General features: G+C 49.2%; 1 protein-coding gene and 1 long non-coding RNA gene across 2 annotated transcripts in view; one reads left to right on the top strand and one right to left on the bottom strand.

Moving 5' to 3' along the window:
* CLCN4 (chloride voltage-gated channel 4) overlaps positions 1-18,596 on the top strand; it is an 80,362-nt gene that overhangs the window by 3,786 nt on the left and 57,980 nt on the right. The gene's annotated exons all lie outside the window — the stretch shown is intronic.
* Positions 13,438-17,504, bottom strand: LOC111531477. The gene is made up of 2 exons (XR_002728298.1): positions 17,282-17,504; positions 13,438-14,008 (listed from the first exon to the last, which is right to left on the bottom strand). It is a non-coding gene; the product is annotated as an uncharacterized LOC111531477 (long non-coding RNA).

Genomic DNA, 18,596 nt, shown 5'->3' with positions numbered 1-18,596 from the left:
AACAGGAAAAATCAGAGCACTAGATGAATGTGTGTTGAAACCTGCCGGGGCTTCGTGCTCAGCAGACCTGGGGCACATCCCTGGACATACTCACTGTAACCCTGGGTTAGACCTAACAGCTGGGAGTCCATTTCCTTGTCTGCAAAAATGAGAATAGCAGTGTCCACTCGGAGGTGTTGTGAGGAAGAAACGACACGACGTCTGGTGCTGGTGCGGGATGTGGTGAGGACGAGAGGGTTGGTAATGTCTATGCAGCTAGGAGGAGGCAAACACAAACTGCCTGCACCACCAGCGACACGGACACTCGCTTAGGGCAGACATGGTCGCATGCTTTAAGCTTCAGTCCAGGACTTGCATCTAAAGATCTGGCTTTGACACTTAGGAGGGTGACCATGGCCGCATCACTTCACCTCACAGAGCTGCTGTCGGATCTGTAAAGTGGGGCCAGCTGTACTTGCTGAGTCTGCTTCCTTGGCTGTTGGGGAGGGACGGACGGAAGTGAGAGGATCTGCAGACTGGGAAACTCCCGAGAGACGGGAAGCAGGGATGGCAGCAGCGTAGCAAGGTGGGGACATGTTTACTCTGTGTGTGTGTGTGTGTGTGTGTGGCAAGGGGGCGGGGCTTAGAATGGCCAGAAAACATTTCCTTGTGCCCCAGGCTTGGGACTTTGATGTGTCCCTCCCCTGCGTTCCCTTGCCATCAGCTTGCTCTCTCTCTCTCTGTCTCTTCTTTCCTGGCACCATGAAAATGGTCTCCTGGGGGAGGTAGAAAAGCCCTGGTGGGGGAGGTTGGCCTTCGGTGAGGAAGACCCACTGTGCAGAGGGCTGGGGTGAGAGCAGCTGGCTCCATCCACTCCCTATGCCACTGTCCTCACAGGCTTCAGTCCACGGTCATCCCAGGGCAGGCCTGTCACGCTCCTGTGTGCCTCTGGTGGGCTTGGTGCTCTGTGTGAGCCATCTAGCCTTGTCTCTTCAACAAGGCAATATCATGAAAGAAAATTTTGAAAAGGGAGATGGGGTGTTCTCCATCAAATGAGACTTAGGAGACAGAATAGCCAAATATCACTGTGGCCCTCGATTGGATTCGGCCCGAACAAACGTGTAACAGGCATTTTGGGGACGCCTGGAGATGCTTTGATGTGACTGGCTATTAGGTGACACTAGGAGACTGCTGCTGCTTTGATTAGATGTGACAGTCTGTGATGTGGTTGGCAGCCCCTCAGACAGACGCAGTGATCCCCGCCCCTGGCAGCTGCAACTTGGCATCACCCTCTCCCCTGAGGTTTGGGCTGGACCAAGTAATGAACTTCCAATGAATATGTCTAGCAGGGGGCGGGGGGGGTGGCATTTCCACCATGAGGGTGTAAAGGAGCTTCCACCTGGGATGTATTTTCTCTCTTGGGTTGCTTACACTGAAGCTGCCATGTCGTGATCAGCCCTACAGAAGGGTCCATTTGCCGTGGTGAGGACCTGAGGTCCATTCCAACAGCCTGAGAAGAACTGAGGCCTGCTGATGGTGTGAGGGTGTGAGTGGGCTTGGAGGCAGACCCTTCAGGCCCAGCTGAGTCTTTTTTTGTTTTTTTTTTTTGAGACAGAGTCTCGGTCTGTTGCCCAAGCTGCAGTACAGTGGTGGTGATCTCGCCTCACTGCAACCTCCGCCTCTTGGGTTGGAGCGATTGTCATGCCTCAGTCTCCCCAGTAGCTAGGAATGCAGGGACACACCACCATGGCTGGCTAATTTTTGTGTTTTTAGTAGAGATGGGATTTTTCCATGTTGGATCTGGTCTTGAACTCCTGACCTCAGGTGATCTGCCCGCCTTGGCCTCCCAAAGTGCCGGGATTATAGGCATGAGCTACTACACCCAGCCCCAGTTGAGTCTTGAGATGCTTGCAGCCCTTTGAGGCACCTTGAGCTGAGGCACCAGCTAAGCCACTCCAGGGTTCTTGACACAGAAACAGTGACATGAGAAATGTTTATGTCCTGCTGCTATGCTTTGGGGTAATTTGTTAGGCAGCAATAGATAGCTAATACATGTGTTTATGTAGAAAAGTATTATTTTTTAGAGATGTCTACTAAAGTGTTTAGAGGTAAAGTGTCATGGTGGCAATAATTTACTTTTTTTCTTTTTTTAATTTTTTTGGGGATCTCTTTAATGTATGACTTAATAGGAGACAGATGAATTCTCATACTTGGTTCTACATTCAATCTGTTTCAATATCACATGTGATGTAGCCTCTGGAAAATTCCATTGTATGCTCATGAGAGAATGAACTTAGAAAAAGGCAAATAACAATGTCAGAATATTGTGAAATGTTTTTGACATCATGGAGTCCCTTAAAGGGTCTTAGGGAGCCCAAGGAGTCCCCAGACCACACTTTGAAAACCAGGCTTCAAGATCAATAATTTACTTGTAAATGGTTCAGTTAAATGAAGAGAGAGAAAGAGATAAAGCAGATAGAGCCAAATGTGAACAACTGTTCAGTCTGATTGGTGTTATTCATTCTGGATGATGTTCTGTGTAATTGAAAATGTTCATAATAAAAAGTTAAGAAAAAAGAAAAGAAATGTAGACCCTTAGACACGTTGGGGATTCTGATTGAATAGGTCTGGGGGTGAAGCCCAGGGCTTAACCTGTGCTCCAAGTGCCCCCATCACATGGGCCAGAGCCCCCAGGCACTTTGCCCCAGAAGTCCTCACCTTATCTGCCTCCTCTCCACCTGTCAGCCTTGCAGTAGCAGACTAAAGGGGTTTAGTGTGATGACGCATCTATTCTACCAACCTGGGGGAAGAGGTGTGTGGGGACAGTCCCCCTCCTATCCCTTCCCCCATACACGCTTTCTCTTGGTAACAAGACCGTTGTTTAACCACATTTTCAGTGGGTGGCTTTTTTATGTGCAGGAATGGTTTTTTTTTTTTGATTGTGATAAGTATTTTTTTAAAATGACTTCCATTTCTTTTCTTTTCTTTTTTTTTTTTTGAGATGGAATCTCTCTTTGTCACCCAGGCTGGAGTGCAGTGGCTCGATCTTGGCTCACTGCAACCTCCACCTCCAAGGTTCAAGTGATGCTCTTGCCTCAGCCTCGCTGTAGCTGGGATTACAGGCACGCACCACCACGCCTGGCTAATTTTTGTATTTTTAGTAGAGACGGGTTTCACCATGTTATCCAGGCTGGTCTCGAACTCCTGACCTCAGGTGATCTGCCCGCCTCGGCCTCCCAAAGTGCTGGGATTATAGGCTTGAGCCACTGCTCCCAGCCCCTTGATTACTTCTTCATTCGGCAAATATTCCTTGGGTCTGTGCTTCTAGGCCAGGGTTTCTCAACCTTGACACTATGGACGTTAGGGTCCAGATGATTCAATTTTATGGGGGGCTATTCTGGGCAATGTAGGGTGTTGAGCAGCATCCCTGGCCACCATCCACTAGATGCCAGTAGCACCCCCTCTCCCAGTTGTAATAACCAAAAATGTCTCTAGACATTGCCAAATGTCTGCTGTGGGACAGACAGTATTGCCCCCAGTTGAGTCCTACAAGTCTAGGCAGTGGGATACATGGTGGGACCAAATGGACAAGGTTCCTACCCTCACGGGACTGATTCGAGCTGAGGGAGGAGGAAATAGCTGTTGGACAGGCTGTGTGTTGACTGAAAGGATGGACAGCAAAGGATGCACAGCAATGGACGCCAAACTCTGGTTAAGGAGGGCACGAAGGCCTCTCTGAGGGGGTCGCACTTGAGCGGAGATCCGAATGGAGAGAGAGCCTCTTGAGCATGGTGGGCTGAGTGCTCAGGGCTGAGGGAACAGCCAGTGCAAAGGCCCTGAGGCAGGGCAGGACAGGAAGCGTTTGCAGATAGCAGGGAAATCAGCATGTGCAAAGAAGAGCGACCCAGAGAGCAGGGATGGGGAAAGGTACTCAGAGGGTCGCAGGGGGCAGGCCATCCTGGAACTGGCAGTCGTGGTGTCAACCCTGGATTGTCCTCAGTGTAATGGAAAGCCACTGGATGCTCCTGTGTTGGGGAGTGACATGTTGAGACTGGGTTAAAAGGACTGGCTGCTGTCAGGAGCAGTGTCAGAGGTGGGTGAGAGAGAAAGCAGGGCGGCCAGCAAGGAGGCTAGGAGGTGAGAATGGAGGCCAGATGGGGAGTGGCCAGGGTGCCCAGGTGAGTTGGACTGAGCAGCTAACCTCTTTAGCAGCAACGTTGTCGTAGGTGCCAGAGTGGGCCCTTGGTGATCAAAGAAGCCTGGCGTAGGAGGGTCACATGGTAGCATGTAACTACAGGGCAGGACGTGGAGGCTGCACACGTGTCCTCATGCACCCGGCTCAGTCGCATCATCACCTTTGATGGGCGGTGGCTCCCAGGGACAGCAGAGGAAATGGCCATGCACATTCCCACATGACACCTGAAAAGCTATCTTTCCAGCTTCTTGTGGCTGAAGTCTCCCAAGCTGTCAGGCCACCGGTGGCTCCGGTGATTCTGGCTACACAGCTTGCTTGCTGTCCTCGGGCCCAGCACATTTGTTCTTGCCACTGAGTCTCTGAATTGGCTGTTCTCGGTGGCTGGAGGGTCAAACCCCCCACCTGTTCCCTTGTTGCCTTCTCCAAGTGGCCCTCATTGCTCTGCACTGCCTGTTGCGTGCACTCGTGTGGGATGCAGTGACCTGCAGTCGGGGGTTCACAGAAGCTCGTGCCTGCTGGCTTGCCACCTTCACACTGTTCTTGAGAGGGTCCTGCCCTGCCCCAGGGCCTTTGCACTGGCTGTTCCCTCAGTCCTGAGCACTCAGCCTCCTCGTATTCAACAGAGAGCCTGCTGTTGCCTGGGTTGAAAGTAGATGTGAGGCCGGAGCCTTCCTCACAGAAGGGACTTGAAACCCTCTTGAAGCTGCAGAAGAGGAGAGTCCTGGAAGGCTGGGGTCAGGCCCTTGACCTGCCCTGAGGACGACACATGGGAACAGCAGGGTCATGAAGGAGAGGCTGCAGGTGGGCATTCCCCCTGAGGATAGTTTTCCGCTCTTCCCATCTGCAGCAGTTGGGGGACCCAGGATGGGTCTGGGGTTTGCTGATGTAAGAGCCACCCTGACACCGTGTTTCCTTGTCGGGGAGGCTGCTCCTGGCCCTGGGTGCTGGGCCTGCGGCTCCTCTCTGTGGCTGCTGCCCCACTGGGCCTTGCCTGCAGTTTTGCGACGCTTCCTGATGGCCTGACTGTGTCTTCCTACCTCTTGGCTCTTTGCTTCCCTTCTGGGTTGATTTGGCTAAATGTGAAAGTTATTTTTCGCCCTCCGCTCTAACCCTTGGAGGCGCTGGTTGGGTGAAGAGGCCTTTGTGGTTAGCAGATAGGAGGCCCAACCGCCACCATGACAGCTGGGAGATTGTTCCTCTTAGCTTAGTCACGCCATGTACCGGCTCCCCTTTTACCCCAAACATGGGAATTGGCTCAAATGTCAGCCCCTGTTTTGGTCAGAGTGGCCTGCCTGTCTTCACCATGGCGTCCCAGGACACCAGGAACAGCACATGAATGCTGTTTTGGGTGCCTTCCAGCATTTAGCCTTTACACACTTGCTAGTCATGAGTGGCTCCTGAAATTTTCTTTTTATCCATGGAGGGGGTGTGAACCTTGGCTAAGCACAAGATAGGTTGTTGTGGAGAAAACCTGTCAGAAAATGGTGAAGGGAAGGCCAGGCCGTGGAGGTGCCAGAAGAGCGAGGGATTTCCCATCTGCACTGTCTTCAGCAGCTGTGATGGCTTGAACGGTGTCCCCACCAAATTCAGAGATTGAAGTCCTAACTTTCAGTACTTCAAGATGTGACCTTATTTGGAGATAGGGCCTTTACAGAGGTCATCAGGGTGAAATGAAGGTATCAGCAGCGTACATCCCTCCATCTCAGACTTCTGGCCTCCGGAACTGGGAGAAAACCCTCTTCTGTTATCTGAGCCACCCAGTCCGTGACACTTGGTTACGGCAGCCCTAGCAAACACGTGCAGCAGCATTTTTTGTGGGTGTGTGAGAGGGCAACCCAGGGGCCTTTAATTAAGCTATTCTCACACAGTTTGGGAGAAACGTGGCCCCCAGTGCCCTCTCCATGGAGGCACGTGGCTCTGGGTCCTGAGGTGGCGGAGGCCTGCCTGCTGTTGTGGAGAAAGGCCCCTGGACCTGGGCTGGATCCAGCTGCCCCCTCACTGTGTGTGAGACTTAACCTCTGTGCCGCAGTTTGCTTCTTTGTAACTTATCTGTAACGTGGGCCTGAGGGAGGCAGTACTTCATACACGGGGGTAGTGCTTAGAATGAAGCCAGGTACACTGAGCCCTGTACAAAGGCCTTGTGACTATTATTATGGGAAGAAGTCCCTGGGGAAATTCCAAACCCTTGGCTCTTGGTACCAGCAGCACAAACACCTCACGGCCCAGCCCTCCTGCCCCTGAGATGGGGATGTGAGAACACTGAGGCCATTGTGTCACCCGAGGCCACATGTGGTTGGACTCATCCTGTTTCCAACACGTGGGCTGGGTTTCAACGTGGAACGAACGACTGCATGGCCCTGGGTCTATAGGAAGCCTGCCATGGTCACATACCAGCTGCCCAGTCCTATGGAAGCCAGACTGTGGTTGAAGAAACACAGAGAGTGCTGGGGGCAGGGCTAGGGGCCGGGGAGGAAGTGGGAGGAGGAAAAAGGAAGTGTCTCTGCTGGCTTGAGGCAGAATTTTGAAACAGGCATAGTTTCTTTCTGAGCATCCTTTGGCTCTGAGCTTCCCCCTGTTTGAACCTCCTTGGTCGTGTGGCCCTCCACCCCTCACTGGGGGCCACCACCTGGCTCCCGTCACTGTCAGTGCCTTCCTGCCTTCTCCCCTCTGGTGTTTGGAGGGTTAGCTGGAAGGGGTGGAATGAGTCCTGGCCACCTCATCATCCTAAAGGTGTCCGCATTTTAAAAGCAGGACTCAAGATGATTACAAATGAAATGGAAATTCCTGGGGTTTCAGGCAAGGTGGAATAAGGCAGTGAAAAGCTTTGGTATTGGAGCCAGCCTCCAAGATGGGCCTCGACCATCCTACCTCCCGCTGTTCACGCTCATGTGTGGTCCCCTCCCATATGGAACCATTCAGGGCTGACCTGTGTCACCAATAGGATACCATGGAAGCGACAGTGTGTGACTTCCAAAGCTAGGTCATTAGAGACCGTCCTGGTTCTCTTGGACCACCCCCTCTGGAGAAAGCCAACTGCCATGTCATGGGGACATTCAAGCCATCCTGTGGGGATGTCGGCGAGCAAGTTGGTTGCAATGTGAGGGAGCCCCCGTCCAGCTTTCAGGTGACAGCAACCCGGCCTGACATCTTGATCACAACCTCCTGAGAGACGCTGAGCTAGAAAAACCCAGCCACACTGCTCCCCACTTCCTGACACATAGAAACTGTGTGAATGGTCAGTGTACATGGTAATTAGTGATGCGGCATCAGATAACTGATATGACCGGTAAGGGTCCAAAGCTTTCCTGGAGGGGAGGCCCAGTGCTGGTCTCTCCTTGGGTTAACTCCCCAGGCTCTGGCCATAGCTGCCTTTGTTTTGCCCCTTCTGAAGCTCCAGTTTTCTCTGATCGTTCCATAGTTGTTCATGGTATTTTCTCTCTCTTTCATTCCTGGGTTGGAGAGGAGAGGAGCTTCATGCAAAGTTTAGGTCTATTGATGATAAGTTAGGGCATATTGAGGATGACTTTGGGTATATAGATTTTTAGTACATGGGCAACGGCCTGTATTTCATGAAAATGTATATCCCGTGTAGCTCCTTATAGCCTGGAGACTTCAGTAAACTATTCCCCAAATGCCAATGGGGTTTGGCTGGGCGTTACTTTGGGCTCTCGGCGTTCACAGATGCAGGAGGTCATTTTTGACGCCAGCAGCCTCCTTTCCTCCAGCACCAGGGAAACATGCCACAGCCTGTAATGCAGCGTGGAGCGCATGCCCTCTGCCCGCTGCACAGGGAGATTTGCCGACTCCAGTGCCTTTGCTTCGTCAGGGCTTTCAGACTTCTGACCTCAATTATTTCAGTGGGAGGTCATTTTTGCAAGAGAGGATGCAATGGGTGTTTGAAAAGAGAAAGTATTTCACAGGCACTTCAAAGAAGTGTTGCAAGCATGCCAATGAGAAACCTCACTTTTGTAAAGTGAAGCAGTGAGATTTAATTTCAGCTGATGGCTTGTTTGGATTGCCTTTGGTCAACTTTTAATTGAAATCCATGTGCAGAAAAGTGCATAAAGCATAAGCGTGCAGCTTGATGAATTGTCACAAGGTGAACACACCTGGGTAACAGTGCCCAGATCCACAAATGGAACATGACCAGCTCCCAGAAGCCACCCTCATGTCCACTTCCAAGGGTAACTCCTATCCTGAGTAACACCACCGGTTCCTTCTGCTTGTTTGGAACTTTATAGGGATGGAATCACGGATCCCTTTGTGTCTGCTTTTCTTTGTGTCTTTCTTTTACTTGACATTACGCTTGTGAGCTTCATTCTTATTATGGGATAGACTGGTACCTCTTTCCTCCTCATAGCCCTATATAGCCTAATAACTTTCTTTGTATGTAAAGTGTCTCTTTTCTCTCACTGCTTTTAAGAGATCCTCTTTTTCACTTGTTTAACAATTCGATTATGCTATGCCTTAGTGTAGTTTTCTTTTTTGTGTGTGTGCTTGGGGTTTGTTGAGCTTCTTCTATCTATGGGATTATATAGTCTAATAGCTTAAATCTTTGTGTAAACAAGATTTCCTATATTGAATGTTCTGGTCAGTGTGTCTACATTTATTTCAGAGAAACTTCTTGAAACTCTGAGAATGGGACCTGACAGTCTGGGTTTCCCCAGCCTTCCTGGTAATGCTGATGCACGTTCAAGCTGGAGAACCATTGGTTTAGACAGTGATAAGCCACCAGGGTTCTGTCAGAAAGCCTAGGACAGGCCATTTTAGTGCTCATGTTGTCCCCTAATTGCCAGAAGCCTCAGCACAGCTTGGACCCTTTTGTTAGGGGACTGATCTTTGTCGGCAATCAATCAAGTATATTAGGGAGTTTTTCTGAAATTTTTTTTTTTCTTTTTTTTGAGACAGAGTCTCACTGTGTCACCCAGGCTGGAGTGCAGTGGCGCGATCTCGGCTCACTGCAACCTCTGCCTCCTGGGTTCAAGAGATTCTCTTGCCTCAGCCTCCGGAGTAGCTGCTGGGATTACAGGTGCCCACCACCATGACTGGCTAATTTTTGTATTTTTAGTAGAGATGGGGTTTTACCATGTTGGCAGGCTGGTCTCAAACTCCTGATTACAGGTAATCCACCCACCTCAGCCTCCCAAAGTGCTGGGGTTACAGGCATGAGCCACCGCGCCCAGCTCTGAATTCTTAAATGAAGGGAAAGTTTTATTTTGCCCAACTAGTACAGCTTACCACTTTATTTCTTTTATGGATTGAGTTTTTGATGTTATTTCTAATAACTCTTTGCCTAGCCCTAAGGTTTTGCCCATTTGTGTAGGAGGGGTAAAGATCACTCACACGGGTTTACACAGGCAAGGGCATAACTGGCTGAAGAAATATAAAATGCCATGTGATGCTACTTTCATTTGGGTCCTTGCAGAAGTGGAACCTGAAATGAGGTTTCTGGTACAAGTTGACTTGGGAGGGGAGTGGGGAAATGAGACGAGGAAAGGAAGGCAGCCATTAGGGCTGGGCTGTTAATGTCACCCAGTGGACGACTGGAGCTTAATTCCACACTTGGAAACTCTAGGAAATGGTGCTCGCTGTGTCACGGGCCCCCAAGATCACTGCTGGGTGGTCTGGTGATTTCCTAGGAGGGCTCATAAAGCTTGACACATGTCATATGCATGGCTATGATTTAGTACAGCTAGAGGGCATAGAGAAAAATCAACAAAGGGAAAAAGGCTTATGGGGCAAAGTCTGGAGAAAAGCAGGCACGTGCCTCCAAGAGTCCTCTCTCAGCGGAGTCACACAGAACATGCCTACTCCTGCCCATGGTGAGTTGAGACAACATGTGTGAAATGTCCACCAGGGAAGCTCCTTAGAGACTCAGTGCCTGGGATTTTTATTGGGGGCTGCTCAAATAGGCATCCTCTGCCTAACACACATCAAAATTCCAGACTCCCAGAGAGAAAGCAGGCATTCAGCATAGATCACAGTATTTGGACAAAGAATTTAGGCACAGTGAGCCACTCTTACCAGCTCTGGGAATGGTGGGAACCCTCCCAAAATACACATTCCCAGATGCCAGCCAAGGGCCAACCTTGCAAACAGGACTTCCTAAGGAAAGCAGTCTCAGGTCTGCTATATTACGTGTTTTCTGCACAGGTACAAAGCACATGCCTTGAAATAATCTCATTTAAGGGACAAGGGAGTGGAACATTTGAAGATGTCTGCTTTTCTCCAGACTTTGCCCCGCAAGCCTTTTCCCTCGAGAGTCAGTTCTTGAGAGTCATCGATTAATACCTACTCCCAATAATGCACTTCAGGCATGCCATGTGAGCAGAGCCACCTTCTGTGGGTCTCAAAACAATGGCAGTGACCTCAGACTAAGCGATATGGTTAGAAATTAGCTAGAGCTGGACGGGCGCGGTGGCTCACGCCTGTAATCCCAGCACTTTGGGAGGCCGAGGCGGGCGGATCACAAGGTCAGGAGATCGAGACCACGGTGAAACCCCGTCTCTACTAAAAATACAAAAAACTAGCCGGGCGAGGTGGCGGGCACCTGTAGTCCCAGCTACTCAGGAGGCTGAGGCAGGAGAATGGCATAAACCCGGGAGGCGGAGCTTGCAGTGAGCCGAGATCGCATCACTGCCCTCCAGCCGGCACAGAGGGAGACCCCCCCTCTAAAAAAAAAAAAAAAAAAAAAAAAGAAATTAGCTAAAGCTTACTGGAAGGTTTTGAGTGATATGAGTGAGGCGCTAGCAGCATCAGGTACAGTAGTTATTCTAGAAATTGGATGGGGACAACAGAGCCATGTGTATAGGGTAGTTCACGTGCCTGGGGTCGTGTGGCACTATTGTAACTGAATGAAGAGGTCAAGGCTTCCCTCTGACCTCCTTAGGTAGATGTCTCCTTCCTGTGTGTGAGAGAGAGAGAGCATGTGTGCGTGTGTGTGTGTGTGTGTATGTGAGCATTGTGGGGGCAGAAAATCCTGGTACATTTGCTGTATTTTAAACTTCCATTTCTAATCTTTCAGTTCTGAGCAGCGTGAATAGGCAGATAAACAAATGTTTGCTATAGCCTCAAACATTCATGCCAGAACATTTTTTTTTCCCTCCTTCCACACAAGTAAATTAAGAGAACAGTGCTCTGTTGTATAATTTGAAGATGGCTATTTGCGTTGGATTGCACTTCTTAAGCATGTTTATGTTATTTGAGGAGCAGGAGACTGGCTGGCCTGGCCGGCCCCGGAGGAGGCTCTTGTGGGGAAGCTTTGAAGCTGGAGCAGGAAGGAGTGAAATGACACAGTCTGATGATGATCACAGTAATGCAGGCCTTGCAGCCTGGCGACATTCTTCAAAGGCGACTAACTGCAAGACTGCCCTCTTCCCCTCCCTTCTCAGACATCTCCAAGACCCTGCCAGCCGCCAGATGAAACCAATCTTCCTAGAGCCTCATGTGGTGGTCTCAGGCATCGCTTGGGAGTGCCTTAGAAATTCGGAGTCTCAAATGCAGTCTTGGGCCACACCTCAGCTCTCCAGGATCAGAATCTGCCGTTTAATAAGACCCTAAGGGATGCATGGCTCATCCAGGCCGGAGTCAGATCTCATCCGAGGCCGCACGTTGGCAGCACCTGGGGAGCTTTAAAAAATGCTGATGCCAGGGCGCTGCCCCAGGGAGCCCGGTTTAATGACTCTGGGCGGGTGCTGCTCCTTGGGCTTTCTGAATGCTCCCGCGTGGTTTTGCTGCGCACCCTGGGCTGGGAATCGTGGGGCTCCCTGGCAGTACCTTTCTGGAATTCTTCTTCCCCAGCCTCCCAGGCACCTGACTGCTTAATCTCCTCCCTGTGTGGCTCTTTCTCTGTCCTCTGCCCCTGGCTCCCCGATTTCTGAAGTCAGCCCAGTCTCTTTTCTTTCTTTGTTACCTCCTCGCCATTCTCCAAAGTGCCTCTGCGGGGCGGGAGCTTGTGAGAAATTCGAGCCTCAGCCTTGCCCCAGACCTGCTGAATCAGCACCTGCAGTTTAACCAGAAGCCCAGGGGATGCGCATGTGTATTGTCATATGAGAAGCTCTGGTCTAGGTGACGTAAGCTGGGAAAGAAACCCAGGCAATCTGCTGGAATGTAGGGAGCCTGAGCTCAGGAACTGGAAGGCGCCTGTCTGGGTCTCTGGCTTGTTTGTTCTCTAGCTGTCTCAACCTGCCACTGTGGTCATTTGGGGCTAGATCATTCTTCTCTGTGGGGACTGTCCTGTGCATTTAGGACGTTGAGCTGCATCTCTGGCCTCTACCCACTTCATGCCATAGCAATCCCCCTCCCCAGAGGTGACAACCAAGAATGTCTCCAGGCATTGTCAAGCGTTCCCTGGGGGAAGAATGGTCTCCAGGGGACACTTTGGTGTCTGCCTCTGGCCTCATTCCCTCCCACCATAGACCCTTGGTAGGGTTGGTGGCTCCAAGTTAGCCACTGCCCTGGAAAGAGAGACTTCCTTTCTCCTCCTCGTCCATTTGTGCGGCCCTGCATGGGTCCCATGCTCATCCCCATAGCCAGTCATTGTGCCTGGTAGTTGGAGCACTGTCATTGGCCAGATTGGGTTGTGTGCCACACCCGGGACCAGGGGCCAGCTTTGTTAGCAATTGAAGAAGACTGGGCGAGTTCTGAGGGAGGCACAAATGGCTACTTTGGACCACTCTAGCACCCCTTTACGGACCCAAGTCCTCCGCTGAGCTTTCACCCAATAACAAGCTCATTTAGCAAATATCTGTTGTGTGGCAATTAACAGCTGGGCCCTGTTCCAGGGCAGGCATTTTATAAACAATCTTCGGGACCATCATAGGAGGGTGGTCTTGTTAGCCCATTTTACAGGTGAGCAGACTGCAGCTCAGCAGGGCTGGTGACACCCATGGCAACCTGCGGAGCCCAGTTGCTCCCTAATTCCCCCCACCCTGTGCCCTGCTGTCAGCCCTTCCTTTCTGTCACCCCCTTGAGTTCTTCCTACCCTCCAGGCTGCCCTACACTGCCATACAGCTGAACAAATTGTAAAAGGAACACCGTGTCATCATGCCTCTGCTCAAGTCAGGAAAGACTGTTGCTGCTGTCATCTTTTGTCCCCTGCCCAGTCCCCTCTCCTCCCTGCCCCTCAAAATACTCTCCTGACTTCTATTGTGTTTACATTTCTACTTTTCTTTGTAGATTTACCAATGAATTCTGGTTCCTGAGCTTTGTAATTTACTTCTGCCCGTTTTTGCACATGATGTAAACGGGATCACACAGCGTACTTGGATGCATCCGGATTCTTTTGCTCTGTATTCTGTGTTTAAGAGTTACTCATTGCAAGCATACCTTGGGAAGTGCTTGAGTCAGAGGGTAGGTAGATGAGAAGCCATTGAAGGTGACAGAGGAACGGCTATGGGTCAGAGAGGGAATTACCTTGGCATTACTTGGGCAGAGCTGGAGCGGTGGGCTAGGCAGTTAGGAGGTTGCGGTGACCTGGGTAGGAGCTCCAGCTAAGGGTCTGAAGGCCACAGGGAGGATGGCAGGTGAGGACTGGTAGGCTTGGGAGAGTTGTACTGCCTTCTCTTTCTGACGAGGTAGGAGTTACAGGTTGGAGGAGATGGAAAAAGGGGGAAACATTCCTCACACAGGCTTGTTGGACCAGCAGGAGCTGAACCAGCAGTCATCTTGGGCTGCAGTGAAATCCCCTCTGAGACTAGGGGCCCCCAGCACCAAGGAGCTGGCAGCCAGCAGCCAGCAGCCACTGAGCCCAGCACCTCTCGTAATCCACAAGGTTGGAAGAAAAGCAACTCGGTAAAGGCTGCTCGTGATGAGTCCTTGGAGCTCCTGGAAAATCTGTAAGAAATGAAGATTTCGAGATGTTTATTTTTAGCTGCCATCTGACCATGGCCTGTCTCTGAACTTGATGTTCTTGGGCCCTCTCCTCTGGCTGTGTGTTCTAGAATTTCTCTTGTGTTCTATGCTTTTCATGGTGTCATGTGAACACTACAGGTAATTGTGATGATCTTGAACATTTTGTTAGTGCTATGGTATGATCATATTTTTATTCATGAGCCAAGGCACTTGGAATCTTGAAACGTTCAGATCACTAATTACTTGGAGAAACTTTTCTGATTGTAGGATCTCACAGAAACCCCCCTCTCTCTCTCCCTGCCCCCACCCCGTGTGTGTGTGTGTGTGTGTGTGTGTGTGTGTCTAATAGGAACTCATTTTTATTTTCCCAAAGCTTTAAGGTTGAGATGTTGACAGTGACATCCTTTAGTTGCATTGTTGGGTTTCTGGAAACTCATTCCTTCTCTTAAATAATCCTAAGGGGAATGACTGTGTACACTTATCTTTATATTATACTTGTCCCCATGGGTCACAATGATTTATTTGCTGGGTTTTGTTGGGAGGTGAGGGCCGCAAATGTGCTGGTGGCTCTGGTGACTCAGACAGCAGCCTGGCAGGTAGCAGATGCCCAATAAACACCCATGGTGCAAAGCAGGGGCCGGCAAAGTACAGCCTGCAGGCCAGATCCAGCCTGTTCCTGTTTTTATAAATAAAGTGTTATCGGCAGGCAACCACATCCCTTCATTTCCATATTGTCTGTGGCTGCTCTGCTCTACAATGGCACAGTCCAGTAATCGCAATGGAGACTATATGGCCCGCAAAGCTGAAAAGATTTCCCATCTGGCCCTTTCTGGGAAAGATTTGCAAACCCCTATCAGTTAAGTTACTGTGAGGAAACAGGAAGGAGCAAGGGGCAGGAACAGCTTGTGGGAGAGGCTCATGGGAGCCAGAGGTGGTTTTAGTAGCAGTTTCTACCCTGCCCACGCTGGCAGGGGACCCTGCCGGGACTCGCCTCTAGGGTGGCCTTCCTTGCTGGTTGGAGACTTTTAATCTTTTCATCTGAGTTATGACTTTCTGTTCCATCTGTCCAAGTCATCTGGGGATTAGGTAATAGAGCAAGTTGGCAAATAATCTGACATGGTCTGATTTGGGAGGGGAATACTGGCATAAACATTGGCAGGTTCTGTGGCACCTGGCCACTGCCGGGCAGAGGACAGAGGGAACAGGTGGAAGGACTTCAACCACATTGTTTTTTGGGCGGTGTAAATACTGATGGCAGCACGAAGCGTAATGGCTCCAAATGGGAAATCAGCCAGGTGTCAGTCGCAGTAGAATGGATAACTACATTGGGGCTGATTCCTCAGTCAAATACTGTGGAACAGGAGTCGGCCAAGTTCGTGATCCTGTGGGCCAACTCCAGCTCACCGCCTGCTTTCGAACAGCCTGCTTAGCTTTTCGAGCTAAGAATGGTTTTTGCATTTTTATATTGGTTGAGAAAAAGCCAAAAAAAAAAAAATATTTTGCAACACATGAAGATGATATAGAATTCATATTTCAGTGTCTGTGAATAAAGTTTTATTGAAACATAGCACCAGGCATTAATGTGTCTATGGTCTCTGGCTGCTTTCCAATGACAACGGTGGAGGTGAGTAGTCTCGACAGAGACTACGTGGCCTCGAAAGCTTCAAATATTTACTCCCTGGCCCTTAACAGAAAAAGTTTGGTGGCCCCTGTTACAGGGCGAAGAGAATGAACAGATAGTTACACTGAACAACATGGGTAGATCTTGCAACATAATATAGAATGAAAGAAGCTGGAAAAAAAGATTTCATTTCTTTGAAGTTCAGAAGCAGGCAACAGTAATCTCTAGTGTGAGGGTCGGGATAGTGGTTACCCTTAGGCGTGGGTCAGGGACTAGCGGGGCTTGAAGTGGTGTCTAGGGGCTGGTCATGTTTCGTCCCTTGATCTGAGCACTCCATACATGGGTGAGTTCCCTTTGTGAAAATGTGTGGAGTTGTTCATTTATGGTTTTTGCATTTCACGAATAGATATTTACTTCAATACAAAGCTTACTCAAGAAAAGTGATTTCAGTCTGGCAGCTCCTCAGAAGGTTAAACAGAGTTCCCATCTGACCCAGCAATCCACTCCTGGGCGTATACCCAAGAGAAATGAAAACATATGTCCATGCAAAGACTTGTACACAGATGTTCCTAACAGCCTTGTTCATAATAGCCCAAAAGTAGAAACAACCCAAATGGCCGTCAGCTGATGAGTGGATAAACAAAATGTGATACAGCCACACAATGGAATCTTATTCAGCAATAAATAAAAAGGGGTGAAGCACTGATACGCACCACAGCCTGGATGAACCTTGAAAGCATTATGCTTGGTGGAAGAAGCAAGATGCAAGAGGCTACATACTGCATGATTCCACTTATACGAAGTGTCCAGAATAGGCAAACCCGTAGGATGGAAAGTACATTAGTGGCTACCTAGGCTGGGAGAAGGAAGTGATTGCTAATGGGTAGGGGGTCACTTTTAGGGGGATGAAAATGTTCTGGAATTGGATAGTGGTGATGATTGGATAGCCTTGTGAATTTCCTGAAAACCACTGAATTGTACACTTTAAAAGAGTACATTTTATGGTATGTGAATTACCTCTTTAAAAATGCTGTAAGAAAAAAAAATGCTGTAAGAGATTGCTGCTACAGACCTGTGTGTATCTGTACACGTCAGTAGGAAAAGGTCTCAAGGTGACAGGCACCTCGTCCATTCTTCCTGCTACGCCTCCCAATGCAGATATCTTGAAAGTTGACAGACAGGGGGAATGCCTGACTTCCTCCAGGTAATCCAGACCCTTCCCCTAGATCCAAGCCAGTTGAGTAGCACAGAGCAGTTTCCAGACTGTAGCTGCCATGGGCATGTTAATTTTACTACTTTTGTTTACTAAAACTGCAGTTCTCAGAAAAACAGGGTAAACTAAAATATCCTAGATAACTTGCTTCCTGGACTTTTCCTGTGATTATACCTGACTTCACCCCCATTTTCCTGATGTCTGTTTTCCTTTGGTCTGATGGGAGAGGAATGGGAATCTTTTTAGTAGCCACTGGGGCCCATTTTCATAGCTGAGCCTAGGCTCTCCACTCCTTGCTTTTTCCTCCAAGACTTCATTGCTTCACAGCCAAAGAAATGGAGCAGTAAAAAACAAGCACACAAACAAAAAACAACAACAACAAAACAAAACAAAACAAATTTAAAAAGACTTCACTGCTTACCTGTAGGTTGCTTTTTATGTGTAGTTCTTAATCTCTTCTGAATTGAACTTCTTGGTCCCCACTTCTAGGTGTTAAGGGCCATAATGGTTGCAAATACTGTGATAACTTTTGAGAGGATCCCTTTTGAGGATGTGAGATGACCACCCAGAGGATCTCAAAGTTTTCATTTTGCTGACACGGAAGAGTGTATTTCTTAGGATTTTCTGCTCTGTAATGACAGATAATCACAGCTGGCAGTGAAGATAACTCTGAACTTTCTGTAAAGTCCCAGGCCTAAACATTATCTGCGGCAGAGACAAATAGTTTTAATTAATGACAAAATGTTTGCTTGTCCCTGCGAGGGCGAAAGGGGCTGGTGCTAAGTTTCATTCCCTGTGCCACGTACTGGGGTGAAGGGGCAGGGGAGGGAGCATCCCAGGGTCCTGGCTTTCAAGAGAGGGGCAGTGAGGGTCAGCTGTGGTCACACACCCAGACTTGGGAGTCATACAAGTCTTTTGGTTAGTGGTCCTGCCACTTTTAATAGAGGTATTTCAGATTTGAAAGAAAACAGTCTAAACAGTCTCCTCAAAATAAATGCTTTGAGGAGGTTTTAGGAAAAGGTATTTCAAATGTCAGACATAGATTCATGTTTTAATGGCCTCACTGATTCTTGGTAAGTGGAAGCCCACAGAAAGTCCCCCAGAAACTCAGTTGGACCACCACAATCTCCCTGAGCAGAACTGGAGTCCATCGGGTCCCCTCTATCAGCTACAGACAGCAGAGGAGTGAGCAGATCAACTTCAGAAATGAGGTGACACGCAGGGGGGCAAGGAAGGGATGTTTCCATGAAACATGATTTTCATTTTAACAAACATTTATGAAGCACTAACCACATGCCAGGCACAAATTGCTTTACAAATGTCAGCTCATTCCGTCTTCTTCACAGCACCCTGAGGCAGGTAGTGCTGCAATTCCTACTTCATAGATGGGGGAGACCGAGGCACAGTAAGAAAGGTCCAGCAACTTGCGTAAGGTCACACGGGTAGTAAGCGGCAGACGTGATATCTGAACCCACACAGTGCCGTTCTGGAGTCTGTGTTTTAACCAGTATGCATGTGATGCTGCCTCTCTTGTGATGAGCATCTGAATATAAAGGGACAAAGTAAAATATTGAAGATCCAAGTATCTCATACTGCCATTTTGTTTTAAAATAAATCTATGAAGGAAACATACCAACAGGTTCTGGGAGTTATCAAGGGCATGATGACGGGTAATCCTTATTTTTTTCTTGATACTTTTCTGTATTTGTCAAGAAGTTTTGTAAGTTGGGTGGTTG

Source organism: Piliocolobus tephrosceles, chromosome Y, assembly GCF_002776525.5.
Source record: "Piliocolobus tephrosceles isolate RC106 chromosome Y, ASM277652v3, whole genome shotgun sequence".
NCBI lineage: Eukaryota > Metazoa > Chordata > Mammalia > Primates > Cercopithecidae > Piliocolobus > Piliocolobus tephrosceles.
The sequence above is the reverse complement of the archived record's forward strand: the minus strand, read 5'-3'. Positions and strand labels throughout refer to the sequence as shown.